Raw genomic sequence first — 10829 nt, forward strand, 5'->3', positions numbered from 1 at the left:
GTTATATATAATGGTCACCCTTACTTTTCCTTTGGGGTCGACTTTTTGCCCCGTGTACGTCTTCAAAATAATTTTTGTGTCTCTCAAGGGTATGTGTGAGAATAGTCGCTCGTAGTCTCATCGGTTTATGACTGTTAGGGCTGATCCTGTGTCCAATTCCATCTTTACCTGGACTCCTGCTATCTTGAGAGTGACCCAAATGGTTCGGTGATCCTCCGTTGTGATCACATTATGTAGTTTCAGACAACTCAGTTCCCTGCTTTCGGAGTCGTTCTCACTCTTTTGTTCGTCTGAACTATTCTCCGTTGTCTTATGTACCTTCTTGTACTTCCCTTTGGTCAGTTTCTTATTGTTGGTTTTCTTTCCCGGCCTGCAGACTCGTGCTATGTGTCCTACTTTTCCACACTGTCTGCACACTTTGTCTTTGAACCAGCAATCATTCTGGTCGTGTGTTGTTCTGCCGCAGCGATAGCACTTCTCTGTTCCGTATGACATTTCGTTTGTGCCATATTCTTGCGGTCTCTGTTGTATCTCTGCAGCGCCCCGTGCTGCTGCTTCATATGATACCGCAATGCTGAAAACCTTTTCCAGCGTAAGGTCCTTTTCAGATAAATGCCGTTTCTGGGTTCCTTCACTTTGAAGCCCACACACAAACTTGTCCCTTAAGGTATCTGCCAGTCCCGCTCCAAACTGGCAGTGTTTCGATAGTTTGTGCAGTTCTGTTAAATAATCAGCATTGCTTTCATCCTTATGCTGGTTCCGTTTGTGAAGCTTGAATCTTTCTGCTATCAGCAGCGGTGTGGGGTTTAAATGTTCCTTTAGTATCGTTACTATGTCTTCAAAACTCTTTTCCATTGGCTTCGTTGGGGTTACTAGATTTTGTAATAAACCATACGTCTTTGCACCCATTAAATTTAACAATACCAACGCATTCTTGTCATCTGACACCCCATTTGCCTTGCAGTACACCTCCATTCGTTTGACATATGTAGTCCAATCATCGACATTTTTGGGTGTGGTATAAAATGGCGTCTCCCAATGGCTTAAAATGGCGTCTCCCGCGCTTTCCTTCCTCCCCCACTGCTGCTGACACCGCTCCCGGCAGTTCTCGTGGCAATGGCGGCGCCCTGTGGGTTTCGTGCGCTTCTCCTGCGCTGCTGCCAACGCCGCTCTCGGCAGTCCTCATGGCAATGGCGTCGCCTTGCGGGTTTCTGCACGTCTCTCTCTCCCTGTCTCTGACGCTGCTCGGCCCCTGAACACTGGCTGCGCCCTGTGCCCTCTCTCTCTCTCTCCCCCGTCGACGCTGCTCGGCCCTTTGCTGTGCCGCTCGGTCGGGCTCTAGCCCGCCGCTGTCCGGGAAGGGTCTGCGCACTACCTGTTGCCAGCCCGTTTTGCTAGACCACCTCGACTGGAAGGCCAAGCCTGGCTCTCGACAGCCTCCCCCGCAATTCTCGAGTCTCTGCTGGATGACTGGGCGGTTGCCTGTGGTCGACGCCCGAGTCTCTGGCCTTGACCTCCAATCCACTGATCTACAGGAACGAATCCCCGGGAGGTGATGCAGAGTTGCAGGTAGGTTCGAACCTGCCTCGTCGCCAATGTTGCGTCCGTGTATAATAAGACACAGACTGCGGAGAACGGTACAACAGGTGTTTACTCAACGTGGCTCACACTGCAACTGATCTGTACAGATTACTACTCAGTGTTATATACAGGTGTGGTCACTGCCGGTACTGCAGTATACATGAGCTGTAAAACATAGTTCCCCCCACAAAGGTATATACTTTACAACCTTGAGTAGGAGGGGCTCCGGCCACTTTGTGACATCGCTCCTTGCTGCTGTGTGATTGGCTCCTGGCTCCTGTGTGATGTCACCTGGAGACAGGGCCTCGCCCCTGGTTACGGCCCATCAGTGGGATGTCAGTGTGGGAGGAGCTGGACTGACAGCTGACACTGGGAGTGAGTTTAGTCCCAATAAACAGGGCAAAGGGCTCAAAGGAACAATTTAATATTAAAGTAAGTAATTCAAACACAATTAATTGCAAATATAATGAAATTAGATACAATCCCAGTCACAAAAACAGTCCCTTGTATTCCAGGTACAGATTCTGGGATTAATATGAATCATTTCTCTATTGACAGTCTCTGGGAGAGAGCAATATCTCAGGAAGGTGGAGAGAGAGAAGTCGAATCATTGCCTCACTCACTGGGACTGGAGAAATGTCGCTGGCTTCACAAAGCAGATCTGGTGGGACCGAGAACCCCCAGTGTCAGACGGGATAAAACAGGAAGCTTCAACAATGATTGGAAAGCTGAGGAACGTTACTGAGAATCCATCAGTCCAGGATTTTGCCGAGGTGAGAGTCTAACCAGATACTGGGAGCTGATCAACATCTGGCATCAGGCTCGGCCTTTGATGCAACAAGTTGAGTGGAGCTTAACTCGGAGATAAACCTTGCCCGTACCTCACCCGGGAGTGTTTGACACTTACATGTAGAGGGATCTTTATTCCGTATTCACCCCGTGCTGTACCTGGGCTGGTTGTGCTTCATTGGGTAGTGTCAAGGGAGCTGTACGCTGCATTGAACACATGCTGTATCTGAGTTGGTTGTGTTGATGAACCAAATTGGAGGGAGCTTTACTCTGTACCTAACCCGTGCTGTACCTGCCCTGGGACTGTTTGATGGGACAGTGTAGAGGGAGCTTTACTCTGTACCTAACCCGTGCCGTACCTGCCCTGGGACTGTTTGATGGGACAGTGTAGAGGGAGCTTTATTCTATATCTAACCCGTGCTGTAGCTGCCCTGGGAGTGTTTGATGGGACAGTGTAGAGGGAGCTTCACTCTGTACCTAACCCGTGCTGTATCTGCCCTGGGAGTGTTTGAAGGGACAGTGTAGAGGGAGCTTTACTCTGTATCTAACCCGTGCTGTACCTGCCCTGGGAGTGTTTGATGGGACAGTGTAGAGGGAGCTTTACTCTGTATCTAACCCGTGCTGCCCTGGGAGTGTTTGATGTGGGCAGTGTAGAGGGAACTTTACTCTGTATCTAACCCAAGCTCTACCTACCCTGAGAGTGTTTGATGGGACAGTGTAGAGGGAGCTTTACTCTGTACCTAACCTATGCTGTACCTGCCCTGGGAGTGTTTGAAGGGACAGTGTAGAGGGAGCTTTACTCTGTATCTAACCCATGCTGTACCTGCCCTGGGAGTGTTTGATGGGACAGTGTAGAGGGAGCTTTACTCTGTATCTAACCCGTGCTGTACCTGCCCTGGGAGTGTTTGAAGGGACAGTGTAGAGGGAGCTTTACTCTGTACCTAAACCGTGCTGTATCTGCCCTGGGAGTGTTTGAAGGGACAGTGTAGAGGGAGCTTTACTCTGTATCTAACCCATGCTGTACCTGCCCTGGGAGTGTTTGGTGGACAGTGTAGAGGGAGCTTTACTCTGTACCTAACCCGTGCTGTGCCTGCCCTAGGACTGTTTGGTGGGGCAGTGCAGAGGGAGCTTTACTTTGTTTCTGACCCACTGTACCTGCTCTGGAGGTATTTGATGAGAGCTTTACTCTGTAACGGAGGATTACATGGGATATACAGCACAGAACCAGGCCATTCGGCCCAACCAGCCCATGCCGACGTTTATGCTCCGCTCGAGCCTCCTCCCGTCTCAGCTCATTGACACTGTTAATTCTTTGTGTCTTTAGATTTGAACTTCTCTTTTACCAGGTTTATCCGAGTCTTGTAATTACAATTTAAGTGAAAGTACTGCTGTGGATTTGCCTTTCCTATTCCAGTTAGCACCTTAGGTCTGATCAGAGACTGAGCAAACCTCCCAAAACATGATGAGTGATCTGATTGAGGTGTTTAAAATGAAGGTCCACCACCATCTTCTCAAGGCAACTAGGGATGGGCATTAAAGATGGTCTTGTTAGCATTGACCACATCCTGAGTAAACTTAAAAAGGGAATTGACAAGGTAGCTGATTTCCAAGAGTGATTTTTCTAATAGTGAATTCTGTAATAAAGGGACATCAAATTAAAATTAGAACTAAGCTGTTGAAAATTCAATCCAGGAAAACATTCTTAAAGAAAAATATTGTGTGAATGTGAAATGCATTACCACAGGAGGCCATTGATGCAGATTTAATTCAGATATTTAAAAGTGGATAGATTAATGTGTTGTCAGGATATTAATTGAATGGAGAAAGTGGGGAAAATGAGGTTAAAAGAGTAGATCTACCATAGTTAACAACACGGTGAAGCTTGCTGAATGGTCTTTTGCTGTGTACCTTGAAGTTACCAGATTGATCTCGACTATGACGTTCGGGTGAGTGTGGATAAAGTCACACTAAGGGGGAGTGTTGTGTATGTAACCTGTTCCACCTTAAGAGAGCTTAAGCCTGTTCCACCTTAAGAGATGTACTACTTTCTCAGGCTGCTGTAGACGTAATACCGGGGGTGAACACACCGGTATATAAGCACTGTGCAGTAATCTTGTATTCAGAATAGTCCCTACCTCCAACCAGTAAAGACCTGTTTTATTGTTACTGGTTAAGTCTGAGTATTAATTACTTGAACAACTCACAGACTTAACACTGGCGACGAGTCTGATTCGGACCCTGCGGCAGTCACTCCACGGCAGCTTCGTCCACAGCCAGGACGTTGCAGAGAGGTTTCCACCCTCTCCACCCCACTGGAAGACATCCTGACCTCAGAGCCTCCATCGGCGACCGTCAGCTTCTTCTCCAGCTTGGTGGTGGGTAAGCCGTTGTCTGAGCCGGGCAGCGACGCGACAGGCAGTCGACCGCGTTGGCCGCACGAACGGGGCTGGGGGAGCCGGAGAAATAGGGCGCGAGAGCCGCTTCGAGCGGGAGGCGTTTCAACAGAGCGATCGCATCTCCTGATAAGGGCCGCACTCGGGCGATCACGGTGAAGATAAGGGCCGCACTCGGGGGCTGAAGGGAGACGGCGTCGGGGGAAGGGTGAAGACCGCCAAGCGCGGGAAAACCGCCATTTTGTGGGCGGAGGACGACAGCAAGAGCGGGAAGCCGCCACCTTGGATAGCAGTAAAAAAAAAAAAATCTGAGAAATTGCAAATCTGATAAAGTACTACAATGCCTAAACACGGGAATATTAGCAACTTTGATAGTGACATCGAAGATTGGGCCATATATGTTGAACGAGTTAAAAATTATTGTAAGGCCAATAAAATTCGTGAGGCTGATAAAGCACTAACATTATTAAATTTAATGGGTGCGAAGACATACGGGCAATTGAAACACCTGTTATCACCAGATGAACCGGCGGATAAAACGTTCGATGAGATTGTTACTGTCCTGAAAGATCATCTAAACCCCACGCCGCTGATGCTAGCGGAACGATTTAAATTTTACGACAGAAGGCAGCTACAGCATGAAAGCAATGCTGAATATCTGCTGGAATTGCGTAAATTAGCGAAATATTGCCAGTTTGGAACGGGACTGACAGATGCACTACGAGACAAATTTGTGTGTGGTTTATTTAAACAGGATACACAAAAGCGACTGCTCGAGGAGAATGAGCTGACGCTTGAGAAGGCGGTCACTATGGCAGCAGCACACGAAGCCGCAGCGAGAGGCACGGCAGTAATGCAGCTACGGTCACCGGAGCTCAGTGCACACAAATTGGGTGTGAGTTCTGTTAAATGTTATCGTTGTGGAAAGACAACGCATGATCAGAACCAGTGTTGGTTTAAAAACCAAGAATGTAGAACTTGTGGTAGGCTTGGACATATAGCTAGAGTATGCAGGTCAGCGAAGAAGACCAGCAACAAGAAGTCACCGCAAGGGAAATACGCAAAGGTACACAAGGTGGCCGAACAGGAGTCCGATTCAGACGCAAGCAGTATTGAACTGGCTAGCTTAAGGGTACTCAACGTTGGTAAGGGTGCAGACCTCCAGACAATTTGGGTTACTCTTCAGATAGAAGGAGTCCAAGTAAAAATGGAATTGGACACTGGATCGGCATTGTCGGTCATGAATAAGAAAGATTACAGAAGGTTATTCCAACATATTCCCCTACCGGATACGGAGATTATATTGACAACCTACACGGGGCAGAGAGTGTACCCCATCGGGACAATAAAGGTTGCAGTGGCCAACAAGGGCGAAGGAAGTCAAATAATGGACTTATATGTGCTACCGGAGGGAGGTCCACCACTACTAGGCCGGGAGTGGTTTAGAAACATAAATATGGACTGGCATTCGCTAAAAGCCATAAAGAGTGAGAACTCGGTGCAGATAATCAGCCCAGACTCTAGAACTGATGATGGTAAGACCAACCCATGTGCAAAAGACAAAGTTTCAGCACAGAATTCCACTGAGCAACAACAACATAGTTTAACAGAGAATTCTGAGTCTGTCAAGTCTACTGATATGCACATTTTTGAGGGACACTGGGCTCGAACTCAACTCCATTTCAAACTACAACAGCAATTAGAACAAATGATTCGCCGTTTTGAGCAAGAGATGAATGAAATAAAAAAGTTCTTTGTTACAGAGTGGGAGAATCTGGAAAGGCAACAGAAGCAACTGATGGAGAAAATGGAGCAGGAGCACACCAACCATCTGCGCGAGGAGGCCGAACGAATCAAAGCTGATTCAGGTTCTGAACGTGCGTGCCATAATCTGGTGTCAGAAGAGTTAACGGTCAGCCAACTCCTTCATATGTTGAGGGACAAGACTCTGAAATGGGAAAAACTTGAACACGAGCTGCAATCTTCAAAGGAAAAGGGTTCGGAGCTCTCAAAAGTCATTGAGATGGCTGATGTGACGACACAGACTGAAACGACTGCAACAGAGCAGCCATTGGATGCCAAAAGTACGCTGACTCACGTCAATGTAGAACAACAGACCGCTGAAACAGCTGCTCCGGTAGAGGGATTGCATAGTCCGATCAATCAATCTCCAAAGGAAGTTGAAGTATTAAAATCACAAATGAGGTCACTAGTAAACGACTTGCTGAAAGCCCAGAAAAAGCTGGATGCAGAGGTACACATGAAGAAGTCTCTTCAGGAAAGATGTCTGGATTTGGAACAAGAGCTGGCTAACGTCCAGCTGGGTATGGAGGGAATAGACGACCCTCTCAGTGGTCTAGCTCAGGACGACACCGAATATTACCATGACCTGGTGGACGACACCGAATATTACGATGTCCTGTCCTGCCCAGCTTGTAACTTCGACTCCCAAAGTGCAGAAATCATGGAGGAGCACCAAAAGTCTACGGAACATCGGGAGAAGCTGGCTCTACGACGGAAACAGGAGGAAGAGAAGGAGGAACTGCGCATGCAGCTGGCAGCTGACAATGGAGCCCAGAGAGTCTCCAAGAAGCAGAAAAGGAAAAGTAAAAACAGAAGATGACCCATCTGAACCATTATCACCTCTACCAGATCACACACGTGGTCCCTGCGAACGGAGCCAAATCAGTTCGGAAGTTCAAGCTGTTAAATCCATGAAAGGACTATTGAATGAGTAACGTGAACCGACTACACCACAGAGATTGAATCTGTGAACTGTTTTCCGCAGAGACTGAATCTGTGATATGTTATGTTAAACATGAAGTTATATATGTATATATGTTATTACGTTATGTTAAATGGGGGGATGACTATAAAGCTAAGAAGGGAGGAGTGTTGTGTATGTAACCTGTTCCACCTTAAGAGAGCTTAAGCCTGTTCCACCTTAAGAGATGTACTACTTTCTCAGGCTGCTGTAGACGTAATACCGGGGGTGAACACACCGGTATATAAGCACTGTGCAGTAATCTTGTATTCAGTGTAGTCCCTACCTCCAACTAGTAAAGACCTGTTTTATTGTTACTGATTAAGTCTGAGTATTAATTACTTGAACAACTCACAGACTTAACAGGTAGAGTCCATGATAGGGGAGAGTGTACACGGGCTGTGGGAGGAGATTAAATGGGTGGGTAGAGTCCATGATAGGGGAGAGTGTACATGGGCTGTGGGAGGAGATTAAATGGGTGGGTAGAGTCCGTGATAGGGGAGAGTGTCCATGGGCTGTGGGAGGAGATTAAATGGGTGGGTAGAGTCCACGATAGGATAGAGTGTACACTGGCTGTGGGAGGAGATTAAATGGGTGGGTAGAGTCCATGATAGGGGAGAGTGTACACGGGCTGTGGGAGGAGATTAAATGGGTAGGTAGAGTTCATGATAGGGGAGAGTGTCAATGGGCTGTGGGAGGAGATGAAATGGATGGGTAGAGTCCGCGATAGGGGAGAGTGTACACGGGCTGTGGGAGGATATTAAATGGGTGGGTAGAGTCCATGATAGGGGAGAGTGTACATGGGCTGTGGGAGGAGATTAAATGGGTGGGTAGAGTCCGTGATAGGATAGAGTGTACACTGGCTGTGGGAGGAGATTAAATGGGTGGGTAGAGTCCGCGATAGGGGAGAGTGTACACGGGCTGTGGGAGGAGATTAAATGGGTGGGTAGAGTCCATGATAGGGGAGAATGTACACGGGCTGTGGGAGGAGATTAAATGGGTGAGTAGAGTCCATGATAGGGGAGAGTGTACACGGGCTGTGGGAGGAGATTAATTGGGTGAGTAGAGTCCATGATAGGGGAGAGTGTACTTGGGCTGTGGGAGGAGATTAAATGGGTGGGTAGAGTCCATGATAGGGGAGAGTGTACACGGGCTGTGGGAGGAGATTAAATGGGTAGGTAGAGTTCATGATAGGGGAGAGTGTCAATGGGCTGTGGGAGGAGATGAAATGGATGGGTAGAGTCCGCGATAGGGGAGAGTGTACACGGGCTGTGGGAGGATATTAAATGGGTGGGTAGAGTCCATGATAGGGGAGAGTGTACATGGGCTGTGGGAGGAGATTAAATGGGTGGGTAGAGTCCGTGATAGGATAGAGTGTACACTGGCTGTGGGAGGAGATTAAATGGGTGGGTAGAGTCCGCGATAGGGGAGAGTGTACACGGGCTGTGGGAGGAGATTAAATGGGTGGGTAGAGTCCATGATAGGGGAGAATGTACACGGGCTGTGGGAGGAGATTAAATGGGTGAGTAGAGTCCATGATAGGGGAGAGTGTACACGGGCTGTGGGAGGAGATTAATTGGGTGAGTAGAGTCCATGATAGGGGAGAGTGTACTTGGGCTGTGGGAGGAGATTAAATGGGTGGGTAGAGTCCATGATAGGGGAGAGTGTACACGGGCTGTGGGAGGAGATTAAATGGGTAGGTAGAGTTCATGATAGGGGAGAGTGTCAATGGGCTGTGGGAGGAGATGAAATGGATGGGTAGAGTCCGCGATAGGGGAGAGTGTACACGGGCTGTGGGAGGATATTAAATGGGTGGGTAGAGTCCATGATAGGGGAGAGTGTACATGGGCTGTGGGAGGAGATTAAATGGGTGGGTAGAGTCCGCGATAGGATAGAGTGTACACTGGCTGTGGGAGGAGATTAAATGGGTGGGTAGAGTCCGCGATAGGGGAGAGTGTACACGGGCTGTGGGAGGAGATTAAATGGGTGGGTAGAGTCCATGATAGGGGAGAATGTACACGGGCTGTGGGAGGAGATTAAATGGGTGAGTAGAGTCCATGATAGGGGAGAGTGTACACGGGCTGTGGGAGGAGGTTAATTGGGTGAGTAGAGTCCATGATAGGGGAGAGTGTACTTGGGCTGTGGGAGGAGATTAAATGGGTGAGTAGAGTCCATGATAGGGGAGAGTGTACTTGGGCTGTGGGAGGAGATTAAATGGGTGGGTAGAGTCCGTGATAGGAGAGAGTGTACATGGGCTGTGTGTAAGATTCGCAATTTTCAGCAAAAATCACGCAAGAAAACTGGATAAAATAAGACTGTTTATTGACCAAAGTAAGCTTGCACAGAGAAACCTTTGATAAAAAGGGCATACAAAATGGCCGCCAGGCCCCGTGATCAGTTTATGAACCATTTTATTTCTGTTACTGCAAGCCAGACAGGCTTGTGGATTGAAGACAGTGAGCCCACGAAAGCCAGTATCTGGGAACCGAAACTCAGAGCAACAGCATACATATTCAATGGATTATAAGTACAGGATGGGGCCCATCAAGATATGGGCGGACAATGTAAAAACACTTATACCCATTCATCGTACAAAGGAAAAACCGTTTAGCAGCCATCAAGGAAAATGTCCGGACCGATCAATATGCGAACCGAGCCGCGGTGACAATGCAAAGGACATTAACAGACATTATCGGCCAGGAAGGCCAGTTTAAGTTATCACCGGCTCCGTTACAAGACAAAGCGCCCCTGCAGAGATTTCTGCCCGCCAAAATTAATACAAAGACAGGACTATGATTTGGCGGGAGATAAGACTGTCCCAAAAGAGTATAACTATGGATTGAAAGTCCATCTAAGTTACTTCTTCTTCACTGCCACGGCTTCTTGTTGGGCGACTTCAGGCTTCCATTTCTTCAAGAACTCTCTTCTACGAGGAACGAACGAAGGGCGGACGGTGCCCGGATCGGCGCCTCTTCCACTTCGGCAGATCGATGAAAACGTTTTCGTCTTTTTAAAGACGGACGGTTTCGGAAAAAGGACAACGTGGTCGGTGTTCAGCCAAACAAGGCTCGGCCACGACGAGAAGACGACAAGGGTGGCCCGGGTACTGGGGTCGGGAGATCATCGACGACCCAGGCCGACGGAGAAGAAACCCTCTGGAGGACTGGCGATCTAGGCCACAAGATTCTCCCATGTGCATAGCCTGCATCTGGGTCTGCTCCATGAACCCAAATCGACTTAGTGGATCTCAACCTTAACGAGCGTTCATCGAGGCTGTGTCTACCCCACCGCTTCGAGAGAGA

The 10829-nt window shown here is 48.3% G+C and overlaps 1 pseudogene; it reads left to right on the forward strand.

The window, feature by feature from the left end:
• The window catches only part of LOC147109759 (uncharacterized), a 1788622-nt pseudogene that overhangs the window by 1260008 nt on the left and 517785 nt on the right, over window positions 1-10829 (forward strand).

Source organism: Somniosus microcephalus, chromosome 12, assembly GCF_052327205.1.
Source record: "Somniosus microcephalus isolate GS21.2 chromosome 12, FLI_Smic_1.0, whole genome shotgun sequence".
NCBI classification, from domain to species: Eukaryota; Metazoa; Chordata; class Chondrichthyes; order Squaliformes; family Somniosidae; genus Somniosus; species Somniosus microcephalus.